At 45.7% G+C, this 23,144-nt stretch overlaps 1 protein-coding gene across 1 annotated transcript in view; it reads left to right on the top strand.

Moving 5' to 3' along the window:
• Positions 1 to 10,544: 10,544 nt before the first annotated feature.
• Positions 10,545 to 23,144, top strand: part of RFTN1 (raftlin, lipid raft linker 1) — a 189,454-nt gene continuing 176,854 nt past the window's right edge. The window contains exon 1 of the mRNA XM_034662021.1: positions 10,545 to 11,001. The gene's annotated coding sequence lies outside the window, so the exon portion shown is untranslated. The remainder of the gene's footprint in view (positions 11,002 to 23,144) is intronic.

The following is a 23,144-nucleotide window of genomic DNA, read 5'->3' as shown; positions in this document are numbered from 1 at the left end:
GGGGGTTGACGTATCAGGAATAGATGACCCTCTACTTGTTGTGTGGTCAGGCAGATGAATCAGGGGTGTATTTTCCCTCCTGAACACATTTTACTTGTAAAATTAATAACACTTTCTGGGAAATTCTCAAATGTCAGGATTTGAAAATCCTAAAGCAGTTGTTAATTGCTTCTTGGTTTTGTTTAAGTAAAAATGCTAATGAAAGTTTCTTTTGAGTATCATAATGAGAATCAAAAATAGGAACTTGAAGGTGAGGTAAGCTAGTGGTTCTCAAAAAGTAGCAAGAGTACTTTTTGTCACCGTTCCACTTGTGGACCAAAGGGCTCTCCCTCCACCCAAATGATTTGAGGATTGATGTGTTTTACTGTGCAAGTCCCACAAAAAGCGCATGTGTGTGTGTGTGTGTGTGTGTGTGTGTGTGTGTGTGTGTGTGTGTTTAAGAGCTTAGAGGTATGTTTCTTGCATATTTCAGCCCACATTTTTAGAACATGAAAATGAGCATCTTAAAAATGTAAAAAAAGATACATTCACAAAATGCATGCCTACCTAGACAAAACACCACCTGATATCTTTGGCTTAGTTTTATTTTGTAGTAGAGACAAGTAGGAAAGGCAGGAGGGAGTGAGGAGACTGTTTTGAGGGAGTTTTGTTTGAGATTGCTAACTTTATGCTTAAAACAATCTGTATGCCACTGAAATTTCAAGGTTTATGTTGATTGCTTATTTTCTTATTTATCTCTGTAGAACCAGGCACTTAGCAGTGGGAAGGGAGATGGAGGAAATCTAGCTGCTAAGAAGGTCCTGTTTGAACAAACTATTTCTGATTCTTTTCTTACATTCCTTTATTTCTGACTATTCTGGTTAGCTGTGCTGCATAACAAGTAATCCCAAAACCTAATGGCTTTAGAACAAGAACCATTTTGTCATTTCTTATGATTTTTTTGTGAATCAGGATTTGGGAAAGGCTAGGCCGGGTGGTTCTGGCTTGGGCCTCTCATCAGTTTAAATTAGTGTGGGACTGGAGTAGCCTGGGACTGGCTGAGCATCTCTTTCCCTCTTCATGTAGTCTCCATGTGGTTCTCTCCATGTGGTCTCCACATGGGCTGGTTTGGGCTTCCTCAAAACATGGTGGCCTCAAAGCAGTTGGACTGCTTCTTGGTAGCTGAGTGTTTTATGAGTGAACACCAGCTGTTTTTTCTTCTCTCTATAGAGGGCATTATCTTCTATCCACAGAAGTCATACAGCTTTATTTATGTCTCATTCCATTGTTTACAAGTGTGCAGCAAACTGCTCAGATTAAGGAGAGGGAAATCATACTCCACCTTTCCATGGGAGATTGGCAAGTCTCTGGAAGAGCACATGGGATGGGAGATATTGTTGCAGGCCATCTTTGGAAAACACCATTAGCCACACTCCCTAAGCCTGGTTCCTCAGTGTTCCCACTGGTTCTGTTAACTGCCCAAATCCTTTTCTTAATTTTCTTTACACCTTAAGGTAACCAGAGCCCATCTCTCTAGTGTGCTACAAGAACCCTGGTGGGCATACTCACAATTATTTAAAATGAACTTTACTTATAGGCTCTTGGTTAGAGCCTCTAACTGGGATTAGAGAAAAGACAAGAGTGGAGGTGGCTTTTGGAATCTTTCTTCAAGATAATTAGATCAGTATAATGATGACCTTACAAGGAAAGGAGAAATAAGATCTGTCTTGTTATATCTTAACCACTGAGGTCCTGTCCTGCATGACCTAACTAGTTGTTTTTTTTTTCAAGAAGTGATAACACTTCTAAAATATTGATAATTCCTTAATAATAATGTTAGCAAAGATGCTTGATACTAATGCCTGGAGAAGAAGGCAGATGCTTGAGTTTGGCCTGTTGCCATCCAGCTGTTGCTTAGCAGAGGCCACATGCCAAAGGCAAGATTTTGGCCTATTAAAAAGCCTCTCCGGCTCTTTCCCTAGACCACCAGGGGCCAAGGCTGTCAGCCTGACTCTTGATACTTGGGCCTGGAAACAGTAGGCCTGAGAGAAAAGGCCTCAGTGGTGATTGACGGAGAACTCTATTCCAAAACTCCCATTTCAGCTAAGTAGAGAGATTGCAGACAACAGGAGGGAGGAAACTGGGCCTGCAGCCACTGACATTTAAACCCTTGAAATGTGTTTCAAAAGGAATGAGGAGAACAGAATGAGTTAGGAGGAGGGAAGAGCGGGCTTTGCAAGAAACATTAATCCAACATAGATGCTTTAGCGCCTGGTATGAATGGTGCTGTGGTCTGAGTGTTTGTGTCCCCTCAGAATTCATTTGTTGAAATCCTAACCCCCAAGGTGATCGTATTAGGAGGTGAGGCCTTTGGGAGCTGATTAGGTCATTTGCATAGAGCCCTCATGAATTGGATTACTGCCCTCATAAAAGAGGCCTCAGAGAGCTCTCTTGTTCTTTCTACCATGTGAGGTTGTATTGAAAAAAATGGTCATCTGGGAGGTGGGCTCTCATCGGACACTGAGTGTGAGTTTAAAGGTCCATATCTTGGACTTCTCACCCTTCAGAACTGTAAGAAATAAATATTTGTTGTTTATAAGCCACTCAGTCCATGGTATTTAGTTATAGCAGCCTGAACAGACTAGGACAAATGCTATTCACCTGCTTATTCATTCCTTTGTTTGTTTGTTCGTTCATTCATTCATTCATTCATTCATTCATTCATTCATTCATTCATTCATTCATATTATTTTATAAGCCAGGGCATTCTAGGAAATGGAGAAACGACTAGATCAGAACCTTCATGCAGTTGGGGACATAGGAGAGAAGTAAATGGCTACATATCAGGCCATACAGTTAAATCTCAGTTAACAAAACCTCTTGCAAGGAAGCTCCTTTATACAAAATCATATTTGGAAGGGGAAAAACAGGTATCTTGAGAAGCTGTGCTCATACTGTAGAGCCTGAACCACATGCTAGCAGTTAGGGAGGAAATGACTCTTAACTGTTCAGAGTTCCTTCTATGCAGCACGGGAAGAGTGGGAGGAGACCCTTATATTTGTTTGCTAATCATCAATGTCAACCTTCAACTGTCTAATCTCCTGCCTCCTATGACACACGTTATCTCATGTTAGCATAGTTCAGATGTGCTAAAAAACCAAAAAACGAGAAAACAAAAAGTTTACCTTATGTTCCTTTTTTAAAAAGATCTTATTTATTTATTTATTTATTTATTTGAGAGAGAGAAAAAGAGAGAGAGAGAGTGGGGGGAGGAGCAGAGGGGGAGAATCTCAAGCAGACCCCACACTGGGCATGGAGCCTGACTCGGGGCTCTATCTCACAATCCTGAGACCATGACCTGAGCTGAAACCAAGAGTCTGACGCAAAACTGACTAAGTTACCCAGGCACCCAACTACTAAAATCTTTGAGAGATTATTTCTAGCCCTTTACCACTTCTGCGCTTCCCTCAGTTGCTCAGGGGATGTTCTATTTCTCCCATGGTGTGGTAGGTCCAGGGAACCTGGAGGTTTCCTCCGACCCATCTGCCCAGATGTACCATGCTGAGTACCAGCCTGAGCTCTACCTGGGTCAGGAGCCATGAGTCCCTTCTGTATTTGGGCTCCCCCTAATACATCTCAGGTTTTTATTATACCATCCACCATTATTATTCACTTTTTTTAAAAATATTTTATTTATTTATTTGACAGAGAGAGAGACAGCCAGTGAGAGAGGGAACACAGGCAGGGGGAGTGGGAGAGGAAGAAGCAGGCTCCCAGCGGAGGAGCCTAATGCGGGGCTTGATCCCAGAATGCCCTGAGCCGAAGGCAGACACTTAATGACTGAGCCACCCAGGTGCCCCTATTATTCACTTTTATATCAGATATTCAGTTTTAGAATTTCCATTTGGTTCTTTTCTTGTCATAGTTTGTATTTCTCTGCTGAAATTGCCTATTTGTTCCTTCATCACAAATATTTTCCTTTATATTCTTGAGTAGTTATAATAGCTGCTTTAACATCTTAATCTTATTTCAACACCTGTCTTATCTTGAGGTTGGTCTCCATTGACTAATTTTTCTCTTGGATAAGAGTTACTTTTTCCTGCTTCTTCTTAACACCTAATAATTTGGGAGGGTATTGTAGACCTTTGTGAATGATACATGGTCAAGACTCTGGATTCTGCTATGTGACTTGCAAGAATACTGATTTTTAAAACATCTTAGCGGCAGTTAACTTTGCTGGACTAAAATTCCAACCTTGGTCTCCCTTGCAGTGGGTGCAGCCTGAGGTTAGAGCAGAGTTAATATAGTTCGGTGCTCCCCATCTGTGGCTCTCTCGTTTGTAGGGTTCTGTCCCCTCACTCCCTTGCTGCTGTGATCACTCTGAACTGTGTCTTCTGATTCCTTAGCTGGTGTGACTGTAGTTTTCTGTGTGAGTTTGGGCTGCCCTGTGGGGTGCTAACTGGGGCCTAGCCTGGGTGAAAAAGCCATTTAAAAAAAGGGAAACCCACCCACGGATGTTTTCATTTTTCAAGTGTTGCCTCTCTTCTAGTTTCTACCTATTTTTAGTTGCCTTTCATTGCTTTCACAGAGTTGTTTTTAGATTTTTGTCTAGAGTTTATCTGTAGAGAATTGACTCAATACAAGCTACTTTCCTGTGCCTGCTTTTTCTTTTTGTGTATGCTGTAGGGCCGGGATATTGGGTCTGTCTTTCTGAGGGACTTACAACATCCACTCACCCCTGCACCTCCCTCCCTGCAGTATGGGGTGATGGTATGTATTCGGGGAGGTTGGAGAGGTCTTTTTCTGCCTCTTTAAGATTTCTTTTTTTTTTTTTTTAATTTTGAGTCTCTTTGAACAACTGAAACTCAAAAGCTTTTGATACCTCTAAGACTTTTCTTTGTCTCTCTGCTGAGATAACCATTTCCTGAGCTACTGATGCCACACGGTTTAGCTGTTCCCCAATCAAAGAGAAGGGGCAAGCTGACAGGATATGTTGGCACTGGAATGAGCATCAGTATTTCAAAAAACCTATTCCTCCATACCAGGCATCACACCCATGTTGAGTGATTACTTAGTTGTGGTTTAGAACAAGCTAGATTGAGTGTATCTGATATTTAAATCAATAGTTTTAAGTAGTTAAGCCTTCTTATTTCGTTCATTGATTCATTCAAGCATGTTTTACTCATTAAAAAAAAAAAACCATTTAGAGAATGCCTATTTGTCAGGCCCTGTGCTAAGTACTAATTATGGAATGAAAAGTTGTGCTTATTAAAAAAATTTCAGGTGTCAGCAAACATTAAGAGGGAGGCAGAAGGCAGGCTAGGATTAAATTCTACCTACTCTTTAGAGTAGGCTTGAAGGGATACTGATTCTGTGATTCTAAAGTGGCTGGAGATGGTGAGGAAAGCCCAAGAATTTGGAGTCAAAAACTCAAGTTTAAGCCCCAGTTCACCATTTATTCTTTATTCTTGATGCCTTCCAGAACATCTAATGGCTTCTAACAGGTAGTATCAATCAGCATAGGCTAGTTTAAACTGCAGAAAGAAACAACTTGTAGTCTCAGTGGCTTAAAACAAATCATTTCCTCTTCATGTTACATAATCATTACAGGTTAGATGGAGGGCTTAGCTTCCCACAATCATTCATGGACTGAATGTTGCCAGTGGCCTTGCTAGAGAGAAGAGAGAACTCTGGAGGGTCTCATCGTGACAAGTAATTGTCACAGAAGTGATACACATCACTTCTGCTCACAGTTCATCAGCCTGAACCAGTCCTATAACCCCTCCTAATCAATCACCAGGAGCTAGGAAGATGAATTCTACCGTGGGACCAGGAAAGGACCAGAAATACTTGGGGGAACTGCACTGATGATCACTACAGTCCTGCCATGTAAGGAGGGTCTCGAGCTGGTCCACTCAGGCCATCTAAGTACAGGCATGACGGAAATAGGTAAGAGCATCTTTCATACTCAGATCTTTGCACTGTCCCTGATGGTGTGAGGAGCCCTACTCTCCATTTCACTGGCTAAATGGCATCTAAATGAGGCTATTAAATGAGGTTTGAACTCAAGGAATAGGAGTTAGTCCTTCTCGTTGAGGTTTGAACTATTAAATGAGGTTTGAACTCAAAGAATAGGAGTTAGTCCTTCTGGTTGACCCACAGGTCGTGCTCCAGCTGCTATTTATGGGAGTTCATTGCCAAATGTAGTGGGAAGGATGAACAGCATTTTTCCTTCCTCTGCTGAAGATCTGTAGTGCTCCTGGACAAGTTCCAAGAGTTGTTGTCTAGTTGTCTACAGGGTTTCCAAGTGTTATTCTGGATGATTCTCATTTGAATGGAGGGAAGTGGGTTTCTGAATTCTGATGGTAGTCAGTCCCTAAGTCCTACCAATTGCTCCCTATTGACATAGCCCCTCTGTTTCTCTCAGCTCACCTTGTTCCCATTTGGCAACTTTGATCTATTTTTGGAAGGGGTGTGTGTGTGTGTGTGAGTGCGTGTATTGGATAGTGGGTGGGTAAGGAAGGAAAGGAGATGTGATAGGGGATAATGGTTCTACTTGATTTCATATTTTTCCATGTCTTTTTAATTTTATATTTAGACCTCAACTTTCAAAACCCCAAATCCAAAAATTTTACTTTTTTCCCCTTGTATTGCCATGATAACTCTCTCTCGTGGCACACTGTGTCTTCTCTAGTCTAAACTGGTGCATAGAGCCTTGGTACAGTATCACAAGAATTACAGTGGGAGAGGGGATAGTAGGGAAATCATATAAATGTATCAAAATCTTATTCCACCGTTTACTTAATGATATACTTCCACAATCTTCTTATTTTTTAATCTGTAGAATATATAGGCTTCTATATATTCATATATATGTATGAATCTCTGATAATAAAGTTTGGTTACAAATGCAAGTCAATAGAGATGTCCTATGAAAGGAATAACCAGTGAAGGGCTATGGGTGTGGATAGCTTTTCGTAAAGCCAGAGCGTTCCTCAGGCTGCATGTGGGGAAGAAGCCTGCGAACAGCAACATGCTTCACACAATATTCCTGAAATTCAGTCTCACAGCTCTTTGCTCCAGAGAGCAAATTCTATCTCAGCCACAGGAGGGCCCCTACTCCCCTGAACTGCCTGTTTGACAGACTGGGAATTCAGAGGAAAAATGAGGAGTGGATTCAGGAGCCAAATAACAATAACTATATATATATAGTAATGGTGTGAATGGAACATTTGGCAATCGTACGTTTCCTCAAACTGGTGACGCCTGTGGTGGCATTTGCAGAGTAGTAGTCTGACCACACTGTGGACCAAAGTCCCTGGCCTTGGCCAATCAATGCACAAATATACGACATCCTAAGAAGCTCCCTGTCGCCACCCCAATTCACACCCCACACAGCTGAGGGAGTCACAGGGCCTGTCTAGAGCCTGGCACGAGTGTGCCCTGCTCCACAGTAACGGGGGACACCACAGACTTGGAAGGGGTACATCTGTGGGGGCTGTGCCTGTCATCATGAACCAAGGGCCAGGGGTTCCTCCGAAACCACTGGCTCTGGGGCACAGAATCTGGCCTCTGCCACTATGCCTCCTTATAGAAACCCGTGTCACCCTACGTGGGGCCAGCTGCCGGCAGCTCCACGGCAGCCGTGGAGCAGCTGGCCAAACTGTGAGCTCACTGTGGCTGCAAACCCACTTAAAATATTAACCGTGATGGTAAAGATGAATAATTCCTATACCCCCAGGGCACATATGAGTTTACTTATCTTTCCCGTCAGCCCTGAAATGCTGCTGCTCTGCTGCCGTGTACAAGATCTGGCTTTCACAGCCCTGTGAAAACACAGGACAACAGCAACTCAGGTCCCAAAGCTTTTGACGGGTCGGCTTTCTGCAGAAGCTGTTATTGCTCTCTACAGAATAATGGGGGCCTGAGTTATTTTGAGCTGAGTTGGGGGATGCTGAGTGTGGTGAAATTATGGGGTGGGGGTTGGAGGTGGGGAGGCAGAGGGCACAAATAGAGGTTTCGCTGGGATTCTCCTTCCCTCCAAGCTTCAGTGTAGCTGGGGGTGCAGCAAAATTGCCCTGGCTGCTGGTACCCATGGCCTTAATCGTCTCGAGTGGGGTGACGCTGCTGAGGCCAAGAGAGAGAAATGCTCCAGTGGGGGGGTTCCTTTAACTGAGCTTTTGCAAGAATTGTACAGTCTGGCCACAGCTGCTTCTTACGCTTGCCTAGGCTGGCTTAACTCCTCTCCTTTCCACGGGGGGTGTGGGGAGAACCAGCCTCCCCATTAACTTGGGGCCTGCATTTTATCGACTGCGAACACTCAGGATCCCAGTTCTGGGGCCATCTGTGACCTGTCGTGCTATAATAGCTTGGTTTTCCCCGTGTTCAGCTCCCTCCCTGAGTACTTAGTGTTAAATCATAGGGGGAGGAAGTGTGAGCAGAGGAAAAACAGCACTATTACATGACCCCCGATGAGACCGCTGTGATAGAATTAAAAGCTGCCGCCCTAGGACATTCTAACAGATGACATTGTGAGGTTGCCAAGGTAACCCACCAGGATATAGTTCCAGCATCTTTGGGGTTGTTGCTGGGTAGGCGAGGTCAGTCAGAGGTGAGTCCCAGCTGCCCAGGGTCTATCTCCTGGCTGGCCAGTCCATGGCAGCCAAGCAGAAAATCGAGGTTGACCTCTACAGCACAAGTGCACCCAACGTTGACTCCTCATTGGGTATTCCAGGTGAAAGAGAACTAGAATATTTCAAATAATTGGTCAATGGAGGTTACACAAAGCCTTGAAAGATCTGGATGTTAATGACACATCCTTCATTCCATAAATGTTTATTGAACACCTACTACTTATCAGGTGGGAAATGTCAGAATTATTTAGGGGGAAAGGTCAAGAATTCTAGAAAAAACCCTAAAAAAAGGCAGATCCAAGCAGGGAAAAAAGACATTTCAGACATTTACACATCGTTAGTACTCAGGAAAATGTCGAGTGGAAGAAAATGGAAACAATCAGAATAACTTATTAACCCCAACGATCAAGTGTTAAAAAAAAAAACTTATGTGCAAAAATTTATAGAGTGAAAATGAAAAGAAATCAACCTCTTCCCCCAACCACAACTAGGTTGTCCTGCATTTTCCCCCTTTTCTCTTTATCTTCATCTAAGTACTACGTGTTTACTTTTGAATTTCTGGTTAACACCTATACACGTTACTTTTTCTTCTCTCTGAGGTAAGGATTAGAAAGGATCAGGAGGATTTCAGATGGGCCCTGACTTGTAAAAACTCAAAGCCTTGGAAGTAAATGACATAAAGATCCATCCCTCCTTTTGGCCTCATAGGTGGGTGTTCAAAATCAGAGTGGTGCCATTGGACCCTTGTCCCCACACATTTTTATTTGAACCTGGACCTGGGCTGTCACCTGGTCTTATTATTTTCTCTCAGAGGGCAGGCTGAGGAGAGAGAGCCGGGGAGATTGAAATTGGTGGTGGTGAGTGATGCCAGCAAGTGGTGAGCTGGAAAGGGAAAGGAACAAAACACGAACAATGTACAGGGCGCAGGAGGGAGGAGCACATAACTGGGATGGCTGTGGAAAAAGAAAATAAGGAAGAAAATCTCAGAGAGGCTGTGTGAAACAGGAATTCCTGAAGACAAAATAGCTCCTCCTTACCCCCTGGGGGGTGGTTATTAGTACCAAAAGGACCTCATTAAAACACTGTTGGGGCCCAAAACCAGCCCACAACTCTCGGGGCTCCAATGCCTAAGGCTCCCTCTTTGCGCAACCAGAAAATGTAGATAATTAATTAGATTATGTCAGCTGTCTTGTTGCAGTCCTCTTATAATATTAATAGCAATGATAATAGCTAAGTTATAGAGTGCTTCCTAAATACTTTACACATAAAACCCATGAGGAAGTGCTATTTAACAAATGAGGAAACAGGCCCAGAGCAGTTAAGGCACTTACCCTAATCACACAGAGAGTAAGTATGGAGGCCAGGCCAGGCCAACCCTAACTGGCTCTAGGATTCCTGCTTTTCACCCCTACACTGTAATTTTGCTTTGTTTAAAAAGTTCCAAGAAAAAAAATACTTTATAATAGGCTCTCGGCCTCACGTTTTCACTTTACTAAGTCAGCCCTGCCCTGGTGCTTTATTTATATAATTGTCTCCTTGGGCAACCTAAAGTTGCAGGCCAAGATGGTTCCCCAGATCTCGAACCTTCTGGACACCTTAAGTAGATGGGATAGGGTGTGGCAAGGAGACGGTGGCATTATCCCTCTGGTTAATAACCAACTCAAGAAATAACTTAGACGGGGGTGGTGGTGGTGGTGGTGGCCCACCTGTGGAATAGGGAAGAGGAACGGACCACTCTCATCCTCCCACACCCTCAGCCATCAGCCCCTTGGTGGCAGTCACCATCCAGCACCCCAGCTCCTACGTGCACTCCCGCCATACACAACCTTGGTTACGAGGGGTTGAGAGGGTGCATCCCTGAGCCTCCGACCTCTGCGCGGAGGCGCATTGAGGGTCGCCCGCGGGGTGCAACGTGTGCGGCGCGCAGGTGGCCCGCCTCGTGGAGGCAGCGGCGCGGGGCGTCGAGGGGGTGCAGGGCGTCCAGGGGCGCGGGGCGGGCCCGCTGCTCCCGCGGCGGCTGTCAGGGGCCGGCTGCTCCCCCGAAGATGCAGCGCAGCATATTTTGCACATGAGTTCAGAGGAAGAGGAAGTGTAGCCGGCGGACGCGCGGCGGCGGCGGGGGCGCGTCGGGGCTGGAGCCGGAGCGCCAGGCTCAAGGCGCAGCGAGCGGGGAGCGCGGCGGCCGTGGGCTCCGCGGAGGGACAGACGCACAGATCGCGGGAGGGACCGGCACCCGAGCGCGCCGCGCCGCTGCTTCCCGCCCCCACCCACTGGCGCCCACGCCTTCCCCGCGCCGCCTGCTCTGTATGGCACAAACTTTCCTCCCGGGACGGAACACGCTGTCTCAGGGAGCCCGCGCCGGCGCCTTCTCCTCAGCCAGTTCCCAACGGTAGGTGGGCGCGCGGCAGGACTTGGGGTGTAGGCGGGCACAGGCCCCGCCATCTGGCCCCGCGGACCCGGACCGCGGCGGACCGGAGGAGCCCCGCGTGGCGCCTCCTTGCAGGTTGCCGGGGCTGCCACAGGGCCACCGCCGCCACCACCGCATCCCCCGCCCCGGTTGGATGGGGTCGGCGCGGATCCACGGCACGCAGCGGTCTTGGCCAACTTTTTTGGAAAAAAAAAAATCATCCCTGGCACGCTATGGGGAGAGGCACCTAGAGCAGTTTGGTAGGGGTCGTGGGCTCTGCAGGCTTGGGGGCGCCAAAGAGGGAAGCAGAGGGGAAGCTGTGAGGCTACAGGTGGGTCTGGGACACTGCTGCAGGGGGTCCTTGGCAAAGATCAGGCAGGCGCTGGACACGGAGTGCGGGTTCAGGAGGGCGCGAGGCTGGGGTGGGGTGGGGGGTGGGGAGTGGGAGGTGGCTCCGGCTGCCCTTCTGCGTGCGCCTTGGGAGGTATGTTTGTTGCTGGCGCAGGGGTGCTGGATAGATGGGAGCCGACCTGCCGCTCTTCCAGAGGAAGCGCCGCAGCCACCGAGGCACAGAGACTTGCGGCGCGGGGAGTCCCCAGCACTGAAAACGGCATCTCCCCTTTTGTAAGGGGATTTCTTTCCTCGTCCTAACCCACTTACCCAGGCTCAAGGGGAGCCAGGGTAGGTCTGGGCCATGGCGGGGTGGTGGCGGCGTACATTTCAGAAAACCGGATTGTCAGGCATGCAACACTCCTCCCCCCAGACCAGGGCCTGTGCCCTTGACCCAGGATATCGCCGTCTTGGCAGCGAGAACCGCGTGGAAGCCAAAAGTGCTAGACCCAGGCGCGCTCCCTGCTGCCTTCGCGTTGCTCATGCTGTGCTGCCCTATGTAGTTGTCAGTGGTCCCCAGGGACACTGGGTGGTGGCAGTGAGTTTGTTGGGGGACTTAAAAACAAACAAAAAGTATGTATATATATAATTTTTTTTTTTTTAAAGTCTGGCACAAATGCCAAATTTGAGTGCCTGCCCTGGGTTTCCAGCAACAGTCCTTTCTTGTAATTGGTACAGCTGTTTTCAGATGCTGGGCGGGCAGTCAGGCTAGGCGTCTTCCAGCCCCTGCCATCCTGTGTCATCTCAGGATAAGTGAGGCCCTGCCAGGAAGGAAGGCAGGCGTAATGTGAGCGACCTCTGGGCCTGTGGGTAGGGCACGCTATGCACCCCACGTGTCCCTGGCTGCCGGGATTCCTAATTTGTACCTCTGAACAGCTGAATTCCCTGCGAAGTTCAAGTGACCCCAGATGTCACCAAACCCCACAGAGGGGTTAAGCAACAAGCTGTTTGGGGCTGTGCATGCGTGTGTGCTAACCTCAGTGAAATCACTTTAACCTCAGACTGACTCTGCATCCTCTTTTGCCTACAGCGGGGTTTCTGGTCCTGAGAACTGGGACCTAATCCTCTGTATATCAAGTCACTGCGTTGGTGTTTCTTTGTTAGTCTTTTGGCTTAATGGACAGGGGGCAAATGGAAGTGGAGTGTTGTGCAGTTAGCTAATAGATTGGTGCAGGAATTGAAAGAGAACAAATTGGGAATGAGTTCTTTTTCTCCCTCTTGAGCAGGAATTTTTGGCTTGCATTCAAATAATTGCTTTGTCTGTAGGGAAACAGGCAGAAAATCTTTGGCATGAGTGATGGGAGTTCCTGTAAAGCTACTTGTGTTCTTCCAATCTTCTTTTTTACGCAAAATTGAAACTATGTGGGCCCATAGCTTGGTGGGCATGGGTGTCTTGCCAAATTTCTAACTTGGCAGGCTAAGGAGAAGGTATTATGGCTCTTTCCCCACCTATCTCATTTTTAAAAATATAAATAAGTTGCAAGAACAGTAACCACCCAAGTACCCATATCTAAAGTGTAATTTAGCAGTACTGGCTTTATTACACATCTGTCGATCTGTTCATCCATCTGTCCACCTTAAGTCCCATCCATCAGTAAGTCCCAACTTACTGTTTTATGTACTTTAAAGTAAATTACAGACATGGGTACAGGTCACTCCTAAATGTTTCAATGCACATTTTATTATTCAGAGTTCAATATATGTTCATGATTTTCTTAAGGTAAAATGTGAATGCGTAGAGTGAAATGCACAAATCTTGAGAGTCACATTTGCATAATGTTTTGATAGATGTGTACACCTGTGTAACCCTAGTTGCTCTCAAGATAGAGAATATTACCATCACCTCAGAAAGTTCCTCATCCCTGTTCCTGGTCAGTCCCTGCCCGCCTTTCAGTGGCGACCACTGCTGATTGTTTTTTACTGTTAGTTTAGTTCTTGAATTCCTGTAAGTGGAGTTCTACGGTATTGTGTAAAGTTTCTTCCACATAGCATATTTTTGAGATTCATCCATGTTGTATATATCAGTATTTGGGTTTTTTTTAAATTGCTGAATTATAGATTCCAGGATATGTCCATACCACAGTTTGTTAATATATTCCCCCCTGTTGATGGACACATGAGTTAGTCCCAGTTTGCGGGGGGGGGGTATTATGAATGAAGCTGCAATGAATATTTATGTGCAAGTCTTTCTAGGGACATATGTTCTCATTTCTCAGGGGTAAATGCCTAGAAGTAGAATCATTAGGGCATAGAAGAGGTGTATGTGAACCTTATAAGAAGCTGCTGGGTCTTTCTCCAACATGGTTGTACCATTTTTACAGTCCCATCAGCAAAGAATACAAGTATGAGATTCCAGATATGACAACCTGTTTTCCTATCCCAAAGTCAAGGGCATGACTTGACCAGTGTTTGGGGGCTAGAGGGGTACAGAACTTGGGTATTGGAGACAGTCCGAAGGGTGTTGTTTTTATAGGTGGAGGAGTTATGAGAAATCTGTGACCCTGCCAGTGAGTGAGTTTACACTTAAATTACTGCAGATGATCAGACAAATATTTTATTTGTGGAGATCTTCAGAGAAGGGAATTCCACAGGGGACTGAACCCTTGGTTGTGAAAGAAGATTGATTGAGTGCTTTCTATATAGGGAAAACATAACCCCCAAGCCCCACAGAATTCCACCACACTTCTGCTCAGCCAGTCCTGGGGGATTTCTGACGTATTGGTCTGGTTGATGTGAACTTGGTGGAGGAGATTCCCGTTGGATTTCACCGGCTTGCGCAGCTGGCTGCTGAAAGCGGGTTGTGTTTGCTTTGTGAGGCAGATCAGATTTGGCTTTTTGAAGGCTCAGAAAACAGCTTTCCTGTTAAAGTGATTTGGCCTGTCAGTGAGAAACATGACCTGTTGACACGCTCTCGTTGTCCTGGCTGAGAAAATGGCCCAGGTCCCCTCAGTTTCCCTTACCCTTTGGTTCCGCTCCGTGGATCAGCAGCCGAACCTGGCCTCGGCTGATTCAGGAAACAGGGATGGAGCCTCTCGGACTGAGTGGGACCCCAGAATGAAATATTCACATCTGGCCGAGTTGTCTCAGTGGGGTCAGATGACAGATGGCATAGAGTCTTGAGTCGTTGCTCTGTGCCTGGGAACTGTTCTGATCTGACAGCCTAGGACAGTGCCTGCCCGAGAGTAGAGGCACAGTAAGTGTCGGCTGAACGATTCTGGTGACTCGTGGTACCTGACTGGGTGATTGCCCATCTGGGGTTGACCGTGAGTGCCAAGATGTCCCCAAGATGTATTTCACTAGAGGCTCCTTTACCATAGCCTTGGAAACAGGTTCAGAGTGTTTCGGCCTAAGAAAACTTGCCGACTGTCCACTTCTATTTTAAATAGCACCGTTCTTATTTTATTACAGATTTCGCTGTTGTTACTAACAAAATCGTAAGTATAGCTGCCACTTGCTGAGTGCTTACCCTTCACCTGCCACTGTTAGGCACTTTACATGCATTCTTTGAATTGAATCCTCAGGAGAGGCGAGTACTATTCTTATCTGCACCTTAGCCTTAAGGAAACTGAAGCTTAGTGAGGTTAAGTAACTTGCCCTAAGTTCACTTTTTCATGTTTCCTAGACATCGGGAAGAGACTGTGACGTTCTGGTTTTGCAAATGAGACTACATCTGCAAGCACAGATTTTCAAATACATCAAGTCCTGGGATAATAGACGTGTATAACCTGGATAGGCATGACTGCGCGGCAAGAAATGACACACTGGAATTACTTTCTTCCGTCTTTTGTTCTTCTCTTAAGTTTTTTGAGCTTGGGGCAGCCAGGGCCTGTATCGAGATACTAAGTATTTTGGTGACAATTGAAGATATTGTTGGTTGACTGTGATTTTAGTTTCACTGGAGGAAAAGAAAGACGTTGCCAGCTATTGAGTTCGAGTGTCTGTCCTGAGCGGTCCCACACCTTGGCCACCACCTACATGTGGCTACTTACATTTAAATGTAAAATGAATTAAAATGAAAGAAAATCAAATATTCAGCTCCTCGGTCCCACTAGCCACATTTCAAGTGCCCTAGAGACACATGTGGTTATTGGCCTGGGCCGTGGGCAGTGCAGAGGTGGAGTGTTTCCATCATGGCTGAAAGTCCTGTTTGCTCTACAGTAAGCGGTTCTCTCTTTTCCTTCAGCTGAAGAATTGGCAACACACTTGGCTAAGGCTTAGGCTATTTTTCACTGACAAAGAGATACATTTAGCCAGACATTTCTTTTATGTTTACCTTTTAAAGGTTTTGCGTGCCTGTGATCTTTTCTCCCATTCACATTCAGTTTTTGACATAATTTGAGTTTCTTTTTGCTCCTGGGCCCCCAAAGGGGCTTTCGTTATTATCATTGCATATTTTACCAGGATGCTTTCTGTGAAAAGATCGGTACAGCAGGCAAGTGATGGCCACTGCTTGAGCCCTGTTAATTCCTTGCTCTCCAAATAAGAATTCAGTTGAGCTTTTAAATATGCATTTGTGTGACTTACTCCCCACCTGGGCTGAATTCAGGAAGAAGAATCGGCTCTCAGCGGGGCCAGAACCAAAGAGCTAGAAAATCAGGTCACATTCTACGCCTGATGGCTACCTGCCAAGATTGAGATGGAGGAGACACTATTTGGGGTATCGAGGGCTTCGCTTTGGAGTTTTCCTGTGTCTGACTGCCCTTGTGTTGTGTAGGGAGTGCTGGAGGGGGTCTGGCAGCTTCCGTGTCCTGGTTGCACAGGACAAGGGGGCCGGCTGGTATGGTGCCCTAGCTTGCCCCTCTTCTGTGGTTCAAAGGAGAGGGGACTCCAGCCCTCAGGTGTCATGGGGCACCAACACTAGCCAGTGGTGCAAAGTCCATGTCAGCTATGTTTTGCCTAGCTTGCTTGATACTGACCAACTCTTTTTTTTTTTTAATACTTTATTTATTTCTTAGAGAGAGAGGGGGAGAACGAGCAGGGGGAGGGGCAGAGGGAGAAGCAGACACCCTGTTGAATAAGGAGCCCGATGCGGGACTTGAACCCAGGACGCTGGGATCATGACCTGAGCCAAAGGCAGATGCTTAACCAACTGAGTCACCCAGGCGCCCAGGCCAACTCTTAAGCGACTTTGTGAAACTGTATTGGATGTTTCCACATTTTTTCAACCGGGAAGCGGCTGCACTTCAGTGACAACTTTCTTTGGCTTTTGTAACTATAGTGTCCCATTTTGTTGTTCTATAGGCAGACCCTGTTGATTGTCAGCATTTATTTTTTGGAGAGTATTATCAACTTCCATTCATGTGTACACAAATGTGTGTGTGTGTGTTTTGAAATTTCTTACTTTGTATTTCATCCTGAGGAAATACTTCCAGGAATCCTTCAGGATTTATGGAATAGCTCCCAAATTCCTAAGTTTGAAGAAATTATTGTAATATTGTAATATACATAAAGTTGGATAAGAAGAGAGTTGGTTAATCACAGACTCTGGTTAATGGAATGTGACCAAATCATGTATTACCAAATTTTGGAAATATAAAGTACAAAAAATCAGATTGTTCATTCAAACACTTCTGTAACTTAGGGAGGGCTTTTGGACGTTTTTCACTGTCTTGGGACACCGAATAAGCACCCTTTGCCGTGTGGTGTAGTTATGGCCATAGGCAGGTCAAAAGGAATCTTTACAGTGGATGACAAGTAATGCTGGTAGTATTTCTAATAATAGTTAACATTTATACTGCTTCTTCTATGTGTCAGAGCTCTTCTAAGCCCTGTTTGGTATTAACTTATTTAATCCTCCCCCTGCCAGTGAATTTTGGAGATGTCCCCATATTATAATTGGGAAACCTGAGGTTGAGTGGCTTCCTTGAGGTCACACAGTTAGGAAGTAGAGACACTGGGATTTGAACCTAGGCAGTCTGGCTCCAGAACTTGTGCACCCAACCCCTGTGCTATGCTTTTAAGAAGGTGAACCTGAGAAAGACAGGCAGATATTCCAAATATTCCAGAATTTCCATCTTTTACTGGATAATAAGTGTCTGTCCTAGTCCTGAAGGATGTTGGCTTAGTAGGTATTTATTGTGCACCTGGGGGCACCTGGGTGGCTCAGTCAGTTGAGCATCCGACTCTGGATTCAGGCTCAGGTCATGATCTCAGGGTCATGAGATCGAGCCCTGCACTGGACTTGATGTTCAGTGTGAAGTCTGCTTGAGACTTTCCCTCTCCTTCTGTCCCTCCCCGCTTGTGCGCAAGCGCTCTCTAAATAAATAAATAAATAAATAAATATGCATCTGTTGGGGCGGGGCATTGGGATAGCTGCTGTTGGGGATGAAGAAGACATGATTGCTACCTTTGGGAAGCTGGCTGTCACATGAGCAGGTGAAGCATCACTGAAAGCTCCAGAACTCTCCTTTGAGCTCAGGACTAGTCCCTGCAGCTGCCCACCCCGCACCCCCACCCAGTGGAGTTAACTCATCTAAAATAAGCTCCCATCTTCCTCCCGTAGCCATCCCCAGCTCAGAAGGGGGCCACTCCAGCCTTCCAGTTGCTCAAGTCACAAACCCTAGCTGTGTCTTGGATGCCCTTTTTTTCTCATACTCTATTTCCAAACTACCAATAAATCTCATTTTCTACATTTAAAATAGATCCAGAACTTGATCATTGCTCATACCCCATCATCATCTGGTCTCCCCATTTCCACGGTCAGTCATGGCCAGAGTGATCATGTCTGCCCTTGGCTTGAAACCCTCAGGGGGCTCCCATCTCAGGGTAAAGCCAGAGTCCTTGCCACTGTCTGCACAGCCCACACAACCTGCCTCCCCATGCCTCTCTGATTTCATGTGCCACCTGCAGCCGCCCCCCTTTCCCCAGGTGGGTCCTAGAACCTTGCACTTGCCACCACCTTGCCTGGTACACCATCCCCCTCATCCCATGGTCTCTTTAACATCACCTTCTGGGTGAGGCCTTCGCTGATCATCCCGTTTTTAAATATTGCCTTATCTTTTCCTGTGCTTGCTGTCCCTTCTCCCTGCCTTCTTTTCTTTATTTCTTTAAAATTGAATTTCCTTTATTATTTTTATTTGTGTGTTGTCTATTTATCTGCCTTCAGGGCAGGGTTGTTGCTTTTTTTTTTTTAATGTCTTTTGCATCACTTTGGTATCCTCAGCATTTAGAATAGTGCTTTGCATGCAGTAAGTGCTTAATAAAGGAGAGTGTGATGGGTGATTTTATGTCAACTTGGCTAGGCTATGGTACCCAGGTTTTGTTCATACAGGTCTAGGTGTTGCTGTAGGTTATTTTTCTTTTTTAATGTGATTAACATTTAAATCAGGAGACTTCGAGTAAAGCAGATTGTTCTCCATATGTGGGTGGGCCTCGCCCAATCAGTTGAAGGACTTAAGAGAAAACACTAAGGTCTCCCAAGGAAGGAGGAATCCTGCCTCCAGACTGCCTTAGGACTCAAGATTGTAACATCAACACTTCTTAGGTCTCTGACCTGCTGGCCTGCCCTGCAGATTTCTGACTTGCCAGCTCCCACAGTCACATGAGTCAATTTCTTAAAAAAAATCTACCCTGCCTTCTCTCTATATAGATATCTATCCACACACTATCCTGTTGGTTCTGTTTCTCTGGACAGCCCTAATACAGAGGGTCAAGATGGAAGGTAAGGAGTGTTAGGTGTGAGGCGCACTGGAGGTAAAGGAATGGTATCTGGAGAGTGTTCAGTGTGTACAGAAGTTAGCAGTGGCTTCCTACAGCCTGGCTCCAGGGTACATGAAGAGGAACAGCCAGAGACTGGGGAGGGAGGGGGTTGGAGGGGAGGTTGAAGCTAAGGACTCCAAGCTGGGCAGCATATGTTTCTTATGCTCTTTGAGCCACTCGTGTGGCACAGAATGGTTAATCTGGCATTAGCCTGTACTAGGAATTAGTGGGTGAGAGGCCAGGGGAAGCCAGTTGCGGGAAGGCCTTTGATGGTCTTAAGAGAGTGGGTCGGCATGGAGAATGAAGTGGTGGAAGCAAAGGCCTCCACCAGCACCCAGCACCAGGCCAGCTGTCATGGTGAGAACAGTGGCAGGAGCAGGCTGATGCCTGGTGTTTCGAGCCTGGATGTTACAAGGACAGTGGTACTATCCACAGAACCAAGGAACACACGAGGAAGAACAGGCCTTGATGGGCAAGGCGTTGAGTTCTGTTTGGAGCATATTCATCAGGAATTTTAGGAAATTTCTAGGAGAAGATATTGATACGGGTCCTTGGGCCTGCTTACCTGGAGTTCATCAGGCTGGGAGGGACACTGGAAGGTTTTTGCCCAGAACAGGTAAATCAGGGCCCATGAGAGGGGATATGAGGGCTATGGGGGAGACAATAGCATTTATGTAACTTTTTTGAGCATACTCAACAATACCACATATCGGAGGTTCCCAAACTCCATTACTAAGGCACCTCAAGATACCACAGCAAACTCATGAGGGCGGGACGGAAGGGCTTTTTTTTTTTTTTTTTTTTTACATTTCTGAGGGGAACACAGTGGTACTTGACATGTTAGACAGCACAAGACCTGCCATCTTGGGGTAGTTCCCAGTACCAATGTTAGCACCGCCTTCCTTTTGATGATGTCATGTCTCTGTGCAGCTGCCTTTTGGGTGGTTGCTAAGAACCTAGTGGAACAGGAAATGAAGGTGGTGGTGTCCAGCGTGATTCCAAGGTTTGAGAAGTTGTGCAGTGCCCAAGAGATGCACACATCCCGTTAGTACTTGTGGTGACTCAGGAATGAAAGAAAAAGGTTTATTCTTCCAATTTTTATGTACTATTTTTTTCAAAAGGCTAATAAGTTGTTTGGACATAAATAATTACTATGTTGTTTAGACTGAACTACTTAATAAGTGGAACTGTGAGTATTGCTTTTAGCCTCCGGTGCCGTGGACAACGTTCCGAGACGCTAAAGGTGCCAGGAAGTGGAAAGTCTCAAACCTCTGTCATGTATTGTCGTGGGTGTCACAGGGAGATTGTGAAAGAGTAAAAACAAGGATAGAAGAGGGGAGAGAGGAAGGGCACGGGGGCTGCATCCAAAGTCTCATTTCTTCAAAAATATAAGTTGTGAAGCAAATAAAGTAAAATGTAAGCATTTGTTAAATCTTGGTGGTGGGTACCTAGATGCCTCATTTTCTGTCCTCATCTGCGTGTCCGAAGTGGTTTATACTGAAAATGATTTTTTTTTTAAGATTTTATTGACTTATTTTAGAGAGAGAGTGAGAGAGAGAAAGCGTGAGCATGAATGGAGGGGTGGGAAGCAGTGAGGCAGAGAGAGACTCTCCAGCAGTTTCCATGCTCAGCACAGAGCCTGACTCGGGGCCCAGTTTCCTGACCCAAGATCATGACCTGACCTGAAACCAAGAAGCAGATGCTCAACCAACTGAGCCACTCAGGTGCCCCTATACTGAAAATGATTTTAAGAGAGACAGAAGGAGGCCTGGGAATAGAAATTTTGGGGTGCATCCGTGCTTGGGAGGACAGCATGCAGGTGGGAAGAGGGCCTCAAGTACAGAGGCTCAAGAGATGGGGGTGTGGAATCAAGGGGGTCAGCAGAGCCATGTTCTAGACTGGGGTTCTTAGCCCTGGCTAGGAGACTTAAGCAAGATCCAAGACTGGAGAGGGTTCAGAGTGGGGAAAACAGCTTGCTCCTAAATTGTTGATTTTTCACTCCTGGATGCCAGTTAGAATCAGTATCAAAATACTGATGATAAGGCCTCACCCCCAAATGCCTGGGCGTCAGGACCTTTAGATAGCTTTCCAGATGATTCCAGTATGCAACCAAGGTTGAGGACCACTGCCACGACCCAGGGTTTCTCAAACTTTGCCGTTGTTCAAACTTCAGTGAATCACTTGTCATTAAAATGTAGATTCTCGTTCAGCGGGCCTGGGAGGGCCTGGGATTCCGGATTTCTCACAGGCTCCCGGGAAGTCTGGTGCTGCTGGTCCGAGGACCACACTTGGAGCAGCAGCTTCTTCGGAAAGGGAGCCGGGTGTAGTTAAGGGTGTTTGTGATGGGGTCTGTGGGAAGGCAGGGAGGTGGTCTGGATCAGACCCCGACTGAGATGTGGGGGTCAGGGGATAGTAAGCAAGTGTTTTCTTTTGGTAATGTAAATACCCCTTGTGTTCCTTATCTTTTGGTCTGTAACAAATTACTCCCGATCTTGGCAGCCAGAAGCGACAATAAACATTTATTATCTCACAGGGTTTCTGTGGGTTAGAAATCCAGAGGCAGCTTAGCTGGGTGGCTCTGACATGGGGTGCCTCAAGAGGTTGTGGTCAAGATGCTGGATGGGCTGGGGGCCATTCTGGGGCTGACGGATCTGCTTCTACATGGGTGTCGAGCTAGCCAACAGTGTTGGGTGTTGGGTGGAGGCCTCCATTCCCTGTCCTGGGACTTCTCCACAGGGTTAATAGAGTGTCCTCATACTATGGCAGCTGGCTGTCCCCAGAGTGAGGGATCCAGGAGAAAGCAAGGTCGAATCCACAATGCTGCTGTAACCCAGCCTTGGAAATCACGCTTATCATTTCTGCAGCACCCTCCTGGCCCCGCGGGTCAGCCCTATTCACTGTGGGTTAGGACCACCCGTGAATGCTGTGGGGATGACTGAGGGTCATCTTGGAGGCTGTCTATCATACCTCTTATTGTTTTCAATGAAGAAAATAATGTATGTGCAGCTCAGAAAATTTGAAAAATCTAGAAAACCATAAAGAGAGTGTCACCCATCATCTCATGACCTGGAGGAAATGTCTGGGAACATTATGGTCTATGTCTTGCCAGATACAAAGAGAATGTGTGTGTATATATGTATATATATACATATATATGTGTATATATATATACACACATATAAAATACATATGTAGTATATTACTGTAAATTTATATAGTATATATTATATACACACTCACTTAGAAGGAGTAGCACCATATAAATAATGCTGTTTCATATAGATTGTTCTTTATTCTTGGCATTGAATCAGGAATGCTTTGAACAGGTAAATTTTTCTTATCGAGTATAGTTGATGTAGAGTGTTATAGTAGTTTCTGGTGATTCGACAATTCTAGACATTACTCAGTGCTCCCCACAGTAAGTGTAGTACCACCATGCAATGTTATTACAATGTTAGGGACCGTATTCTGGACTGTACTTTTCATCTCTGTGCCTTTCCTACCTTATAACTGGGAGTTTGTACCTCTTAATCCCGCTCACCTATTTCACCCAGTCCCTCGATGGGTAAATTTTAGTTACCCTTGAGTTTCTGTCTTAGACTATGTTTGAAGAATATCAAGATTTGATATCATTTGAATTTTCAAGTTTTCATTTACATTTCTGGGTTGAGAGAGATGTTCCTATCATGTAAAAATGTCTTAATTTGGACCATCAGTTCTTACTTTGGGTGACTGAGTGATGTAATAAACACGCTTGAGGCTTCAAATATGGGATTTGAATGCAGAAATAAAAAATGAGTTTGCCAGCTGATCCAGCATCATTGCATATAATTGCCCCATCTCTGGTTGCCTGTCATGAGCTGTTGGCAATTGTTAAAATTAGCTTTACAGTCTGCCACAGATTAGCAGCAAGTGTGGTAAATGAGGACTCACTCTTAATGAAACTAATTTGTATTTGGAAATATAACTACATTTATTGCTCCCATTATTTAAATGCATGTACGCTAGTTGATAGTAAAAATGAACCTTTAAACTGA

The sequence above is a fragment of the Ailuropoda melanoleuca genome, chromosome 6 (genome assembly GCF_002007445.2).
Source record: "Ailuropoda melanoleuca isolate Jingjing chromosome 6, ASM200744v2, whole genome shotgun sequence".
Lineage (NCBI taxonomy): Eukaryota > Metazoa > Chordata > Mammalia > Carnivora > Ursidae > Ailuropoda > Ailuropoda melanoleuca.
This window is presented reverse-complemented; position numbering and strand designations above follow the sequence as displayed.